The sequence below is a fragment of the Haliaeetus albicilla genome, chromosome 4 (genome assembly GCF_947461875.1).
Source record: "Haliaeetus albicilla chromosome 4, bHalAlb1.1, whole genome shotgun sequence".
In the NCBI taxonomy this organism is placed as follows: domain Eukaryota; kingdom Metazoa; phylum Chordata; class Aves; order Accipitriformes; family Accipitridae; genus Haliaeetus; species Haliaeetus albicilla.
In genome coordinates this window covers 43469635-43485874 of record NC_091486.1, presented here as the reverse complement: position 1 = coordinate 43485874, position 16240 = coordinate 43469635, and the positions used below count along the sequence as shown (strand labels likewise).

Sequence of the window (16240 nt, the reverse complement as noted above, 5' to 3'; positions counted from 1 at the left end):
TTAGCCAGGGTGCAAGTAAATAACCAACTCCTCCTGGTATATGCAGGCAGACATCAGCCCGGACAAGTGATGTTCATACCTTCTGCACCCCATCACACACTACCTGGGAACCAGCTTTTAGTGGCGAGTGTGGAAAAACTGCGGGGTGCAAGGAAGTGGCTCAGCTTCTGCTTGGAGCTGTGCAGCCAAGAATGTAAATCGCATACCCCCCGGTAGCTGCATGACATCTTTATTTTTATTGGCAAGAGAAGCAGTATACACAGCAACATTGCAGTCTCTTAGCTCGTTAAAAATATCTCAATAAATAAAACAAATAAGCAACATATACACTGGAACAGAAAATGAAAAAAAAGGGGGGGGGGGGGCGGCGGTAGCAAATCATGGAGCAATAAGGAAAAGGAGTGTGGAGGGCAGTCTGTAATCCAGGCTGTACTTGAAACAAATCATGCAGGGAGCTGGGGACACGGTGGGCTTTCTTCTTCCTTTTTTTTTTTCTGAGAGCCTTGGTCCAGTTTTGACATTAATGTACAAGAAATCAGGTTTTGAATTTTATAAAACAGACAAAAAACCCCCAAATAATACAGCTAAGGGGAAGTAAAATCCAAACCCAAAGATTTCTCATAAATGTATTCCTGAATTAAGATTTTTCAGAAAAAAAAAAATTAGAAATAAAACCAAACACAGACAGACAGACACAAAACCCCACAACAACGAACAATCAGGAATGTTGCTTCTCTTTTCTCTTTGGTCAGTCACTTGGTGAGAGATGTTGCAAAGTTTCAGACTGTTAGCTTTGGTGCTGTTTTCTGCTCAGTCTAAGTGCTCCGCAAGAGTTCAGAGCGAGGGAGGTCAAGAGGGGTCTTTTGGACCAGTTTACTTGAGGTTGTTAAGGTTTCAGAAGCTACAAACTTGGATATATCCCAATTCCACTTCAGTCTCAGACACTGGACAGTCTGGAGAGAAGAGAAGAAAAAAAAAATTAAGAAAAGAAAAACAAATACACTGAATACAGGACATCCTTCTGAGATATGTTGTCTGGTAAGTTCTTTTCCCCTGCAAGTCAAGGCTGTGGTTCATGAATACCTGTAACCATGTGTTGAAACCTGCTCCTGGTCCCGGCAGCGTGGAGGCACGCAGTTAATCCAGCAGCTGGGCGAGATCCAATGCACCCGGAGCAGCCCTCATTGCCCCTTAAACAAGTGAAATGGGGACATTGGATGCGCAGGCACCCGAGATGGGCTTTAGAAACCCCACCCACAGCAACTCTCAGCTCCTCCTGCAAAATCAGGCAAACCCTGCTGGAAATAAATATGTTTTCTTTTCCATGCTGGGTAACACATTTAAGCAATATCTGAGCACATCCCAAAACAGCAAAAAAAATCAACCTAAACTTAACAATTCCTTTGACTTTTGGATGTATAGCCTAAATCCAGAGTCTGGTAATGTCACAGCCTTTTTTTTTGCATTTGACCACGAAATGGTAAATCCACACGCAGGAGCAATGCATCCATCAAAAAGTCCATATGCTGACAGCAGCACCTCCAACCCAGAGGGATGTTGTGCTAAACCCCTGTTTTCCACGTGGTGCCTGATAACCCAACCCTGTGTATCGTCTCTCTCTGCCCCATTTATCAGGATGTGACAAGATGCAGCAATGCATCAGGGAGCCCTGTTACCTGCAGAGTTTGCTCTGATCTGCAGCAACCTGCTGCTGCTCATTTGTGGGCTGGTGGGACAAACTCTGTGACCCAGCAGTGCCCACAGGAGATCCCATCCAACTTGGGGGAGGGATGGCTTTGCAGGCGAGATGCTGTTTCTGCCTTCAAGAAAGCCACTTCAGCTCATATATCAAAAAGCAGATATAATTATTTCCTCCCACTAAGGAAAGCTTCCATTTAGCTTATTTCCTTTCCTTTCCTTCTCAAAGTTATTAATTATCTAATTACAACCACATTCTGCAGATGATCTGGGGACTTGACAGGCTGCCCAGGACCACTTAGAAAAGCTTAACTGCTTGGTGTGTGCGAGCAGCAGTGGTTTGTGTATGCACACGTCTGACAGATGACAGGCTGGCCCTTTCCTAATGCTGGCGTTGCCGCAGCCCTAGCTGGGGAGGGACTCAGGAAAGGAAAATAAGACACAGGGAGGAGGAAGATACCATGGAGTGATTTTCTGATGGTCTTTTTTTTTTAAATTATTTTCTCCAGCAAGCAGAAGGAGGGGGTGGAGGATGCTCACTGCCAGCTACATGAGGTATTGCTGTGCCCTGCTCTTCTCTGAACCTGACTGCTGGGCGAAACAAGGCAAAACCAGGTAGAAAGCAATACTGAGCTGATCTATTTCCACTGATTTGTTTAAATTCTATCCAAGACTAGAGAGGTCAGCACAAAGGCACTTGTAGAGCAAAGTTGTCAATTTGCAAGCCGACTTCTTTAACACCAGGTGAGATGCCCAGCTCTGGCTGCTGTTGCAGTGCAGGATCTCATTTCCACTGGCCCTTTCTGGTTTCCAGCAGCTTTTTTGGCCTCAGCCAACTGGAAAAAATGGGAACTTCACAGCAGCTCAGTGCTAACAGGGTGTTTTGGCTTCCCCGTTACAGTGGGGTGAATGAGCTTGGTCTACCCTGTGGACGGCAGCACTGCTGTGCCCCCAGGCTCTGGCATGGCTCTGCCAGGTCCCGTCCCGTGCACGCAGGGCTTAACCCAGCCTTCTCCACCCCACACAGGGCACCAGGACCAGGGTCATGGTGGGCAGATGTGGCTGCTGCTCGGCCATCGCTTGGCTAATGCCTGATTGTCAGCCCTGGCAGGACCAGATGATCTCGTAGGCTGTTTCCACTGCTATTTTCTGTGATTATCTACTGCACATTAAAGCAGCCTATCTCAGCTGATGGAGCAATATTTTGACCAGATACAGAGGTCACCCAAAGGAAGCTGCTATACCTGGCCATGAAGGGGTTATTCTCCTCATCCTGATATGTACTTGTGTTTCAGTTCACATCATGTAACATTTTGCTTGCTGTTCTTACCACATATTCTATATAGGATCCACATCAACAAGTAAAACCCGCTTATTCACAGACCCTGACAGATCAGCAAGAGGGAAGGAAAGAAATACACAAGATGAGACACACCACCCCCCCACCTCCCCCCGCCCCGTGTGACCTACTCGCTCCGTTTCTTCTTCTCTGGACCTTTGGGATGTTGGATGCTGACCACTTTTGAAAAATCTAGCTCTAAGCAGCAATTTTGAAAACACATAAATGGTAACAGAAGGAGATGGGCTGCTGTTTGTTGCATGAGGGATACACTTTGGTGGTGGGGTGTATGGAAACATGTCCACTGCAGGCAGAGAAGTGATACCTGCACCCAACCTGTTCCTCCTCAGTCACCCCCTCCAGGTCACTCAAAGAGAGGAGTACTGCACTAAAAACCTGATAGCATCCCACATGGACCTTCATAAGGTGAGGGGACTTCAGTGGCTTCTCAATTTGCTTAAAAGAGTGTTACATATATTGGAGAAATTATACTCCGAATCTGGCTCGTGATCCTCATGTCAGAAACCTGGTCCTTACTCGCTGCAGTTTGAATCTTGCAGGGGAAAGAAGCATCAGCTCCTGGCTGAGGAAGAGGGATAATACCCCATAATGATTTTGTGCTTTGATGGACTCTCCCAAGGTTGTGCTTCATGTTTATGATCCTTTAATCCCAGAGGGGCTCAGCAAGGCGTTTGTCGAAGCCTGCCAAGGCACTCAGCTGGTGGCTACTTCTGCGGCACTTCTCAGCTCCGCTCCCACAAGCTGGACCCATGGAGGTTTCCTAATGCACTCCTGCAGGAATGGCTGCAGGTTTCTGATGGCAGCTGAATGATGAGGTATGGATCTATGGGATTTATTTTTAAAAGAAGCAGCAAAGCCCATAGCAGATTTCACAGGGAGGGGGCAGAGTTTCTTCCTGCCACTGAGCTGATGCAGTAGCACAGCAGGACCTTGCAGAGCTTAGTTTTTAACACCAGCTCATGCACAGGTTTGCTGTGTAATTAATTGCTCTCTCTCTGCATGTGCCTCAGTTTCCCTGGCTGGGAAATTGCAGTGCATCCCTTTCTCTCTTACAGCACATGTGGGATTTAATCAACTGGTGCCCATAAGGCACCTTGTGGTTCTCCAAGGTATAGTTAAAGGGCATAATACCACATTATAACAATGCACGATTATCTGGGCTGAGAGATGATATGAAGTGAAGATCTCTGCTGAACATAGTTTCCAAGCATTTCTCTTACCCTTTAGCTTGTAACAATGTAGTCATTATGCACTGCTGTATGGCAGATCCAATGCAGTTTCCTCTGTACAGTGAATTGAGGGTTTGCTGCTCTATTTTTTCCTTGCTTTAGGAGCATTTCCCAGCCCCATAAGGAGGATTCCCCAGCCCAAGAGCACAGCATGGAAACCAGGAGAGCTGGGACCTGCTGGCTTGATGTAAGGTGGTAGCAAGAGCACAACCCTGGTTGCACAAAATTTTGCAACAGGTCCCCAAGGTCTTCGCTTATATGGAATTAGGGTGGGTTTGGTTACAAAGGGATTGAAATAATTTCTATAACATGACCAAGAGTGCAAATGAAATAAGAAATGCAGCAAAACTGTTTGAGTTTGTCTGTTTGTTGTGGTTTCTTTTTTTTTAAAGGATGCTTTTTCAACTTCTTTTAAAGTTGGGAATGTAAAAAAATGGTTCTGCCCCCAGGGCCTAGCCTCTCTCCCTCCATGTGGGCTTCGGCCAGTACCAAAATCCCTACCAGAAAGTGCTGGCCCACCTTCTTGCCTTGTGTTTGGGGCTGGGGCTGGGGCTGGGGTCAGGCAGTGAGTGGGGGGATGAGGGGTGTGAGCGGCAGTGTAGTGCAGCACACGCCAGCTGCTCGCCCTGTGCCAGCTGGTACTGATTTTGGCAGTCACCGAGAAGTTTATGGACTGTTTCCTCCCCCCTTCCCCTTCAACTTGGGGAAGTAAAAACCAGCGTGGGTCAAAGCTGAGACCCCAGCCCCGCTCGGTGGGTCGGTGCAGGGCATGCTGCCCATGGGCTGACGATGCTGCCTTCAGGCACCTCCAGAGTGGATGCAGTTTCTGACCAAACATCCTTGCAGAAAGGAGTTTGAATTGCAATAACAAATTTCTTATAAGGGACATCAGTGGGCACGCTCCTCACCAACGCCGTGTGTGGCTGCCCCAGCGGTCTCAGCCAGCTACCCCACCAGCCCGTGTTGTCCCAGCAGCTCTGCTGCCTTCAGCACCAGCCCTGCCCCTGTGTTTTGCCTCCTTTGAAGTGTCCCTCCCAGACTGCACCTCTTCTTTAAGCATCCCCCACAACATTCATTTTAATGGGATGTTAACTTCAAGGGTTGCTTTTTTGCAGGCTGTGGAGGTTTGGAGCAGGGCGCATCATTGCTGCAAGGCTGGTGAGTAGCGGGACTGCCTGGGATAAGGAGGTAGGATGCAAGCAGAACAAGCACTGCTGGGCATGGGCAACAAAAGAGCTCTGCGATCTTCCTCCCTGGGAAACAAACACGCACTGAGGAAGCAAATATTAAACCAGTCCACAAGAAAGCACTGAACAAACTCAGCTGGAGAACCCCATCGCCACTGTCTTGAAACTCATCCTTCCAAAATGAGTATAACCAGAAAGGATTAATACAGGGAAACATACAACAAAAGCCTACTTGGGCTATCACTGGTCCTTGTCCATGCTACACTATAGCTGGTAAGACGTTATGGGCACGTTACAGGGTGAATGGGGAAGGAGAAGTCCCCTGTTGAGTTGGATCTGCTTGGAGATAATGCCTAAGCAAGACAGGGCAGAGAGAGTATGTCAGGCAGTGACCTCTCTGGTTGTTACCCAGGTGTGTACTTTCAGGGTTGGAGAGCTTCTACATATTTACCAAAGGGAGGAAAACATGATGTAGATTAGATAAGTTATTCTAGAATAGTCCAACCACTGGGTTCAAGCAATGCTGGGTTACAACACAAAAGGGGACGCTCCCGCTTTAGAAAATCAATAAAATGTTTCAGTCGGCACTAAGTAGCAGCTGCCCTTAATATTTTTTCAAAATAAATAAATGTGGCTAGTTCAGTTATTGCATTGTGTCATACCCCCGGTACGCCTGCCCGCCGCACCAGCGCTGCATGCATCCTTCCCCGTGGGCACAGGGACGGAGAAAAACAACAGTGAACAATGCAAAACGTGACTTGGGGGTGCACGTGTCGGCCCCCGTGCCTTTGGAGAGAAAAGGTCAGCATGGGCTGGCGTGAATTTTTGAAATGTCAAAGCAAGCAGCTCCAGAAATTGGGTTGTTCTTTTTTAGGTTAGGAAATGCCAAGCTGGAGGGGAGGACAAATCTCAGCATCTTGACTCTCAGGCCAGAAAGTCAGAATTTGGATTACTTCTGGCCATCAGAACTCTGTCTCGCCTGGCTACTGGGACAGTGGGCTGGATGCAACCCATGGCAGGCGACCTGGGCTCCTGCAAGCATCTCATGCTCCTCTTTCCCCACCTCTGTGACCCAACTCAACCCCATATTTGCCAGCCAAGGTGACTGCCATTAAGACCTATGTGGCAGCTTGAAGTGCAGAGGTCTGAGATACCCAGGAGGATCTTGCTGGGGACACAGAAGTCACCTAATCTGGCAGAGGTTGTCATCATCATGGGCATGGTCCCTACACGAGGTGCTCACTGCCAAACAGCCCCAATTCAACCCTAAACCTTGATCATTCCTGAACTGGGTGAACCCGGGACCATCGCTCCCAGCTGTCCTGGGAACAACTGATTTAGAAAAAGCATATGGCAAGTATCAATTGTAATATCCACAGTCAGGTTTGTATGCTTTGCCTTCCAGCATCCTGGGGTTTTTTTTATCTGCTCAAAACCTTCTGAGGCTTACACTGCCTGAGCTGAAAATTTTCCATGCCCAATGGTGATTCCTCTTTCTTGTCATTGTTTTTGTTTTCTGGAGCCAGGGCAAAAATGGTCCAGCTGTTTCAGAGCATGGGGAGAGTGGAAAACAGCCGTGCTCCAAAAATGCTGGAGGCTTCCCCATGACTGTGTTGGAGGCTGGGATGGCAGTGGGTGGAATGCTGAAAGGCAGCATGCAAATTGCCCAGCTTGCAAAGCAGCGTCCCACCTGGACCTGGAGGAAATTAAGTTTGTTTTGACCTAGTTCTGAGCCTCCCAAAATCGCCTTCCAACTATGCACGGGCTGAGTGTTTCTGCGAACCATATGAAGCAGACCTAAGGCAGGAAGCATGGGGAGTTATTTTGGCTTGGCTTTTATCACAGCGCCGTTAAACTCGCAGCCACCGTGAAGCAGCAGAGATGTGCGAGGTTGGAGGCAAGGTGGTGGCTTCCAGGAGCTGGCTTGGAGCTGGCCTCATGACCAGCAAGTTGGGACATATATGGGCAAAACAGGTATTTGCTACCTAGATTAGGTGAAATGTGTTCCCAGCAGAGAGCTTGGCCAGATTTTAGCAAATTAGCATAGTTCCTTAACCCTGGGAGATGAGTCTTGCCTCCCTCCTGCCTGAAGAAGCACCTGTGTCATGCAGCAAGTTGAAGTTAAGGTATGCCCAAGCACAGGCTGTGCATGCAACCTTGCCTCTCTCCTGCCATGCACACAAATCCCAAGCCCTCCTACGAAGGATCCTCTTCCCCTGATGCTGTCCTCCCTCTGCTTGCTTCACCCGAAACAAAAGCAATTGCTCCATAGCTGAAGGCAGCCCCACCTGTTTCTAGAGTTTGTAGAGAAGCTTTTGCTCTGTCAGTCAAAACTGGATGTCAGAAAGCAATGTCAGAATGACACCAGAGGAATTTTTCAAAGGCTTTTCAATTCTGCAGTTCCCATGCTGAAATTTCTACATAGAACTGGTATCAACGACTCTAAAACCCAAAACACATGGAGAATTTCGGCTGAATTCGTCAAATCTTTAGGTGTGATTATGGAAACACAGGTCTCTGTTCTGTTTAAGGATGGGAAAACTCCACCTGCACATTTTGCTCCTGTTTATGCATGGTTTAATACATGCTTAAATATTTTTATAACAAAGTCAAAGGAAGAAGGGATATGCTGTTCTGCGTATAGCGTACATAAAGCTACACTTGCTGCAGGCATTGGCTGGTTCTCTACCAAAGGGTTAATCTCAAATTATCTTAAGGTGTTGTCAGCTGTCCTCAGAGCCAAAATGGATAGTAGTGTATATTTGAAATTTAAAACATTTTTGTGATTTGGATGGCACAAAATTGCAACTTTTTAGGAAAAATACTATATTGCTTAGCAGCAGTGGGACCTTTGCAAGCAGGTAAGCACATGCCCTCCCTTGCAGGAAAAGCCAGTGTGTGGCAACCCCTGAGAAGGATGGAGAGCCATATTTTGGAAAGCCATTTCCACAGTCCGGCATTTCAGAAAAAGGTCCCCCTTCCACTTGACCACACCGCAACAGGGTGCCTAGGTGGGGAAAAACAAGATGGTGGCAGTGTGAGGTGGGACACCAATGCTTCAGTCACGTCCTCAGGCACATCTACCTTGCTGCCCACACATCTGCCTGGGAAACCAGCCCGTACTTGCTTGTACAATAGTCCCTGGGGATACTCAGCTGCAACGCAAGGGGCTGGGGGAACTGGCTGTCTGAACATGGCCAGAGGCGAGCAGCAGAGGTGAGGCACAAAGGGGAAACTGAGGCACAAAGGAAAGGCACCTTAAAGTAGCAGAAATCCCTTGATTTTTAGGGCATTTCCCACCACGAAAGGCTAAAAAGTTGGGGATGGGGAATAAATTCCCATCCTCGTGGTTGCTTTCTGCCCTCCAGGGAGTGTTGGTCCTTGTGGCCGTGGCATAGACCCCTCCATGGGCCAGGAAAGGAGAGAGCCTGAATGCACAGCTGTCCCTCAAGCAATGAAAAAGGCAGCAGGGCCAGTCTGCAAGGCTTCAGAGGGGAGGAAGCAGCAGAGAAAGGAATTCAGATAATTGTGTACATGCAGGGAGGGGAGAGAGGGCCAAAATCAGATCTAATGCTGTGGGTACAGACAGACTGAAACCAGATACCCTGGCTTGTGTTTTTCTGCCTTTGCTGGTATGAACCCTTATCAACCATCCGCTCTTGAAGTCTCCCAGATGAAGGAAAGCCACAATTATGTGCATCTTACAGCTGGGAAACCATTTAAAAACATATCCCTCACAGTTGTTCATTCCTGAGCCCCAGCCCCACCCCCCCCGACTATCACCAAATGTACCCCTCGCCGTCCAGAGGAAAGCCTCTAATCTAATTTACCCCAGGCTTTTCAGACCTTGGAGGATTTATCTGTCCATGGCTGGTTCAAGGGAAAACATCCTCCCTGTGTCCAGCGGCTCCCTGGTTTGTTATTGGGAATGTAACTAGCTGTTTGATGGGGATGTGGCATAAGAAAATGGAGATTGAAGCCTTTTCTCCTCCCTCCAAGACTCTTTCTGTCTCCCCAGCCCATCCTGCACACTGTTGAGAAAGGTCGATGACTTGCTCACACCTTACTGTCTGGGAAAAATTGCGGGGATAAAAGATCCTAAAGAGACAACGCCAAAAAAAGGAACCGATGGGAAAGCCCATGGCCGTGTCTCATCCTGGCCAGCGGAGCAGGACGGAGCATACCCACGAGGCTGGGGACCCGACCGGCTGCCAAAGCCAGTTCCTCACCCACAGCTGAAATAAATCCAGGGCACTTGTGAGTCGTCCTCTCACAAAGAACTACCCACAGCAGAGAGAAGTGGATTGATTCAATTGTTTTCAAGATGTCTAATGTCAGCAAGCATCTGATATTGATTGAAATGACTGAATAAACTTGCTTTAAATCCCTTTTTTTTCCCCTCAGTCTGCTGCAGAAAGGCTCATTGATGCCCATGGCCACCCATCTAAACAGACATTATCTATGGAGTAGATGTCAGGGTGTGCTGTCCTGGAAGAGCTGCCAGACCTGTAAGGTGCTCGAGTCCAGTTTAACAATGCTGCAATGTATTTGTCGCTTTTTTCTTTCCTTTTCACTAGATTTTTTTTTTTTTAATTAAAAAAACGCAACATAACAAAATGTAGAAAACTGACATTTTAGAAGTGCATGATATACCATTTGCTTGCATGGATCCAGTGCAGTTGACATTGCTGTGTTTACCAGGATGGCCTGTATTAAAAACTGCTTTATTAATCTATAATCTATGGGCTTATCTACTAACGTATTAATCAGCAGTTATTTGACCGCTTTTGACTGCCCTGTACTTAACTATTTTGGTATCTATAATGCAGCTGACCTTCTTGCACCCAGCTTGTATTTAAAGGTGGAAAATGAGCTTCCCCATTCTTCCAGCTTATCTCGGTTTTTCCTTAGCTCCTGATAACTGAGCTGTTGAGCTTTCCCTGGGGTTTCAGTTCCTTTCCACTTAAGAAGAAGGGAAAGATTCTCCCCAAAGAGAGAAGCTGAAGGGCTGGTGCAGCCCCATCCTGGACCGGCGAGATACCTGCAAGCTCAGAGCTCCTCTGGGAAACCAGTTCTGCCGCGACGCGAATTGGCATAGATCACCCATGCCCATCAATGCGAGAAAGCGGGGATGGCCTCCATCACACCCAGAAACTTGTGGGCTCAACAACTTCTCATGGAAAAACTTGCCCTTTGGGGCCCTGAAACACCTAGAAAAAGCCACTTCTTTGGCATTTCGGCTTGTGGCTGATTGCCCTAGGCCAGATAAAATCAGTCACCTGGGGCTGGCCTCATGGTAGGGAGGAGAAGCAAGAGCTCTGCAAGGAAGCATTTTGCTGCTGGGATGCTCAGAGTTTCTAAGTTATATCCTGCCTCTCTGCAGCAACCTCCAGGCAGTTAGTAATGTTGGCTCCAAGGTGCTGTGTCCCTCCCTCGCCAGAAAATTAAACAACAACAAAAAAAAATTAAAGCTTTAAACAGGAAGGAGCTGCCCCCAAAGGAACATTTCCCCCAGACCTGCACTCCTCCACAGCCCGCGCATCAGCGTCTGCGGGGCGGTGGGGTTCGTCGCAGCTGGAGGAAGAGGTAGGTTTGTGGGAGCCCCTTGTTAAAATCTTGGCAGCACATCACTGAAAACACGGCTAGAAATTGCTGAAAGGCGGAAGCTGCTAATGAGCAGTTGGAGCAGGAAAAAGCAGAGCTGCTTCGACGGTTTGAAAGGACCATCTAAGCTCTGTCCTCGGCTCTGCCCAGCTGCCTCGTGGGTGGCTCAGGAGAACAGGCGCTGGGGGACACCACCAGCATCTCCTGACCCATGAAAGGGCAAGCGGCCAGGGAAAGCCAGCTGGGGGCAAAGAAGGACAAGGAGGGAGCAGGCTACCACCAGCCCTCCCGGCTAACGGAGCCACAGAGAAAACCCATCACTGTTTCCTTGGGCTCCTCTCCCCTCCCCAGAGGCACCCACACATGAGCCCGGCTTTGCACAAGAAAGGTGTGGAATAAAGGAGCAAGGAGAGGGGGGAAAAAGGCAGGCAATGAGATGTTCTTCTTGGGCAGCTCAAGTGAAATATATTAGCTTGAGGAGGAGAGGTAGCACAGACGCAGATGTGTCCTTAAAGAGTGGCTCTGAAGCTGATGAGGCTCGTGCCAAGGATGAGGGCAGCCATTTCACATCTTCCTCTGCCTCGTGAGCCCCACATCCTCCAGCCTCTTGGCTTCTCAGATCAACACGGGCTCCTGTTGCCAGACCATAAGCAATTCTGGGAAGGCACTCGTTTCTCCCTGCTCTTCTCCAAAGCAGTGCCGAAGTGATGGAAATAAGTTACATAGAAATCAGGTAAGGAGGGCAAAGTTGTTATGGATGGGCCATGCACTTCTACTGGGACGCTCACAGCAAAAGCCATGTGCAAATCTTACCCTGCACAAATACAGCTTGCAAGCTAAGGTTTAATTGATTTTTGAGACAGTTGCACAACCTGTTACAGCTTAATGACTTATGCTGTTAGCTGGGCTACGATGACTAACCATGTATCTGCGCTAAGCTGTTTGGAAAGTAAAATATATTGGTGTTTAAGACAAACATGTTCTTGTAGGCTGATTGAGACTATCTGTGAGGGAAATATTGATAGGAACATGTTTCTTCTTCCTCTTGGGAATATGTGAAGACGGTGGCTTAGGGCATGGTGTGCAGCAGGTTCTGACAATGCTGGCAGTCAACATGAATTGTGTCTCTGGTCCCTGTCTGTCTCTACAGGGATAAAGACAACTGAGATATGAAATGGGTTGTAAAAATACCCTTCTGCCTCCACCTCATTTTAGAATAGCAGAGTATTGGACAAAGGGAAACCTTTTCTCCTTCCCACTGTGTTCTTGCCAAAATAATACAAATTCTAGGAAAAACACCTTCTCTGAAAATAAATATATACATCTGCAGCTTTATTCTTTTTCCAAGGGAACTCTTCTGGTCTGGCATGCTCAGCCAGCAGTTTCCTTGCTCTCCTTATTTTTCCTGTATGCGGCAAGTATTCAGCTGCAGTTTGCAAACCTCATGAGTGGCAGCATCCCTGTGGGAAGTGACAAGCATCATTCTCTGGCTCTGGGACAGGGCACTAGCAGATCCTGCCCCATGGATGAGACCTTTCCTAACCATTTCCCCACTTTACCTGTCCCTGCCCTGTTTAGATTAGGTACTTTGGGAGCAAGTCTTGCTGTATCTGTACATAGTTGAGCACAAGGAGGAACAGCCTCAGCTTTTTTTCATCAGTGCGGCATAAAGATTTTGTAATAACATTGACTCCTAAGAGTAAATCAGCAAGTGGATGATAGCAGCCATCCGTTATAACTGACTCAACTGCACGGATTAATGCCAGTGGAATTAATAACAACAACAAAAACCTTGCTTTAAAAGTATCTATGGTTTAAACTCCTTACTTCAAAAAAAACAACCAAAAAAAGCCTGGGGGAATCCACTAAAAAGAGGAGTCAGTTTGCATAAAATTGATGGCATTTCCCGGGCTTCTGTGAACAATCTGTGGGACAGGTACGATTGCCTTACAAACTCGGGGTGCTTTTTAATGTTCAATACAGTCACTGACAAATAGCAGCCAAAACACCTGTAGGCCAGATGTGTACAGCTGTATGTGTTCTACTGCTGATCAATCTTCAGATTACATCACACTCCAGATGCCTGACTTCAGAAACGCTTGGAAGGCAGAGCTGGAGCAAGCAGACTGCAAGCTTAGGCATTTCTTTCTTCCTGACGGTGATGCTGTGCCTTCTCTGCACGCAATACCGAGCCCTTTTGTTCTCACCTTGACCTGTGTGATGCAACCTCAAAGGAAAATAGAGGGGAAACTCCAGCCAGCCATTTGGGGAGAGTCATTGGCATCCTATAGCCAGGAATAATGCCTCTACATGATTAATGTGCTGGGGAGATGGGCTACATACTGTCCACTCTGCGTTTCACCACCTGAGACCCCAAAAAACCATCAATGCCCACCTTTGAACTGGTTTATTCTGGTGTTTCTCCACACTGCAACACATGGAACAGCTTCACCGTCTCTCTATGGGCATGTGCGTGTGTGTGTGTGTATAAAGGAACTGCTGTGAAAGTCAAGCAATTTTAATTTTCAATGGATTCATTCCCTGCAAGAAGTATGGCACTTGTGCCTATAACACTGGGAAGCAATACTTTGCCTGCCCTGAGAGAGACTTGGAGGTGATTGCTGAAAAAAGACCCTGGGTTTTTTTGCATTTGGAGTAGGGAAGAAAGTTTTCCCTTTGCTGCATGTTTGCTCTTCAAAATTAGCAATCAGATACTGGGGCAGATTCCCTGGAGCTCAGGGAATTTAATCCTCAATTTTTTACGCTTACGGATTTTTGCAGAGCATCACAAAAGCCCTTAAGGGAAGAAGCAGAATTCTCCTGCCTCCTTGCCCAGCGTGCTCAATGTCACCATGCCCCGGTTTTGGCAGAGCCGGGACTCGCATCCTGGGTGACATTCCCAGATGTTTGCGGAGGAAAGGGTGCTACTTTGGCATCTTCCCCCTAGAATGAGGCAGTGCTTGAAGAATGTGCCCTCAGTCACCACACCCTGGTCCCTGCAGTCGGCAATCGCAATTGCTTGGCCCCAGCCCGGCAGCGTTTCATGCGGCGGCAGGTGCAGCTTTTTGATAACCACCCAGGCTCTGAGTAACAGCGGTGATTCAGTCTATGTGTTACTAATCTCCCAGGACTCTTGGAGGCGATTGTACCAGGCCAGGTCTCCATCTGGGATTAATCAACACAGCTTCATTGAAGTCAAGGGGACAAATTCTCACTTGGAATAAACCGGCTTAACTCCATTGCAGTCAATAAAGCTACTCTGATCTTTTTTTATGGCAAGAATAGTCCAACTCTTTAAAATACTTGGGGTTACAGGGTGTTGCCCTCATGCAGAGGGAGTTACATTTTTATACGCCAAACAATCCCATCGGGGTAAGAAGTACTTGGCATCGAGTAAGGCACTCCAGCACATGTCGGTGATGTTAACCACACCGTGCTTCCGAGAAAGCCACCGGCCGACGTGCAGGGCTGGGGCGAGCAGAGCTCAGGACAGGAGCCCTGCTGCACACCAGGTCAGCCGCATTTGCCTTTTGGGCGTCCTGTGCGTGACTGATGCTAATACTGTGCCTCTGGGAGTGACAACTCTGGGAGTGACTTTGAATAAGCATGCTGGTAGACCACAGCTTGCTTTGCATTCATTATCTGCTAGTGTCCAGAGGCTCTTTCTCTCTGTCTTCGATGGCCTGACAGCTATATTAACATGGACACAAGCCTGGCAAGAGCCGTCCTGGGTCCTGCATCTCTCCTAGGACATTTCCTCCAGCCTTTACTACAAGTACTGCACTGCACAACCCTTCTCATTAACTTTACAGCTTTCACCTTCCATGCAGATAGCATTGCCCATACTTAAAACCAGCCCTCTAGATTTCAGCCTGAGTCCTTTCATCCATCTGCTGCTCTTTAGTTTAATGAGCCCCTTCCTCCCCCACCTTGGTATTTATAGGCAGCCCGACCACCTCTTCTCCTCTTCCCATCTCCTTGCTAGCCTCTTCTCAAGGCTGACTCTTTGCTGCCTGGGGGTGACCAACACAGCTTTGCATGAGGGGACCTTTGCAGGACAAGTGACAAGGTTACTTGCATGGCTAGAAGGGGTTTTGGAGTCTGCGGGGGGGGGGGGGGGGGGTTGTTGTTTGAATATGCTATGCTTCAGCATGGTCTTGTTTGCTTTGCTTTAAACCTCTTGGCTGGCTCTGATTGAACAAATGCTTGGCTGTCTGTGTTGTTTTTCAGCTCTGTTTGTGCACCTCAGGCTGTGGTGGCTACTGGAGGGGTGGTCCTAGTTAAGGTAATGGCAGGGCTTTCTGGAGAGGAGCACAGTAACACCCGGGCTGTGAATCTCCCTTGGGGCTGGTCATGGGTGAAATATTTTATCTTTATTTCTGTGGCTTCCAATGTTGCCATCCCACTTCAGGAGTGTGGTCTTCTGAGGAGATAGCAGTATCCCACCAGTCCCTGTCTGGGCTCTGAGCAACTGTGAATCACTCATTTTTCCAAGACTCATCATTGCTTATAACTCCACTTGAGGTTGGCTGGCTGCTTTACAGGCTTTCCTGAAACTGTTATGTGGGTAATGCTGGGCAAGCAAGTAACGGGAAGCAGGAGAGGGAAGGATCTTACTCGCAACCTCTTTAGCAACATGTTTTCAGCCTGGATGGTGCCGTGAGCTCCCCAGGATGAGAGGTGCCCAACCCACTGCTCTGTGACAAGACCCTGCACTCCCATAAACTGATGTCCTGAGGGTTTTAATTTCCTCTGCAATGACTAACTAATAATTTTTAAAACTTTATGTGTGTTGGTGACCTGGGATTGGGCACCAAAGGTGGTGTATTCTGCTTGCTGTCTACCAGCTTTCTATGTTGCTGCTTCATGTTTGCTTCCTATAAGTAAACTGTCCACTTCAGAGCTCTCATGTCAGGTTTTCATCACACTTCTGGAGTTTATGGCTTCAGGAGAGGTAAAGCAAAGTTGATTGCTCCCTTGCTGTTATTTTTCAGAGTGGAACAAACAGTCTCACTCCAGCAAGTTCAAACTCCTGGAGGAAGAAACACACAAAGAGGAAATCTCTCTGCTAAAGGAGCATAAAAGTCAGCGTGTCCTTAGCTTGTCTCCATTTAGTGAAGTATTTAATCACATGCCTAATGTCTAATGCGTGCCGTTAGCCC

The 16240-nt window shown here is 47.8% G+C and overlaps 1 protein-coding gene across 1 annotated transcript in view; it reads right to left on the bottom strand.

Annotated features, from left to right (window-relative positions):
- Positions 1-213: 213 nt before the first annotated feature.
- The window catches only part of TWIST2 (twist family bHLH transcription factor 2), a 37794-nt gene continuing 21767 nt past the window's right edge, over positions 214-16240 (bottom strand). Inside the window, exon 2 of the mRNA XM_069782184.1 lies at positions 214-953. The gene's annotated coding sequence lies outside the window, so the exon portion shown is untranslated. The remainder of the gene's footprint in view (positions 954-16240) is intronic.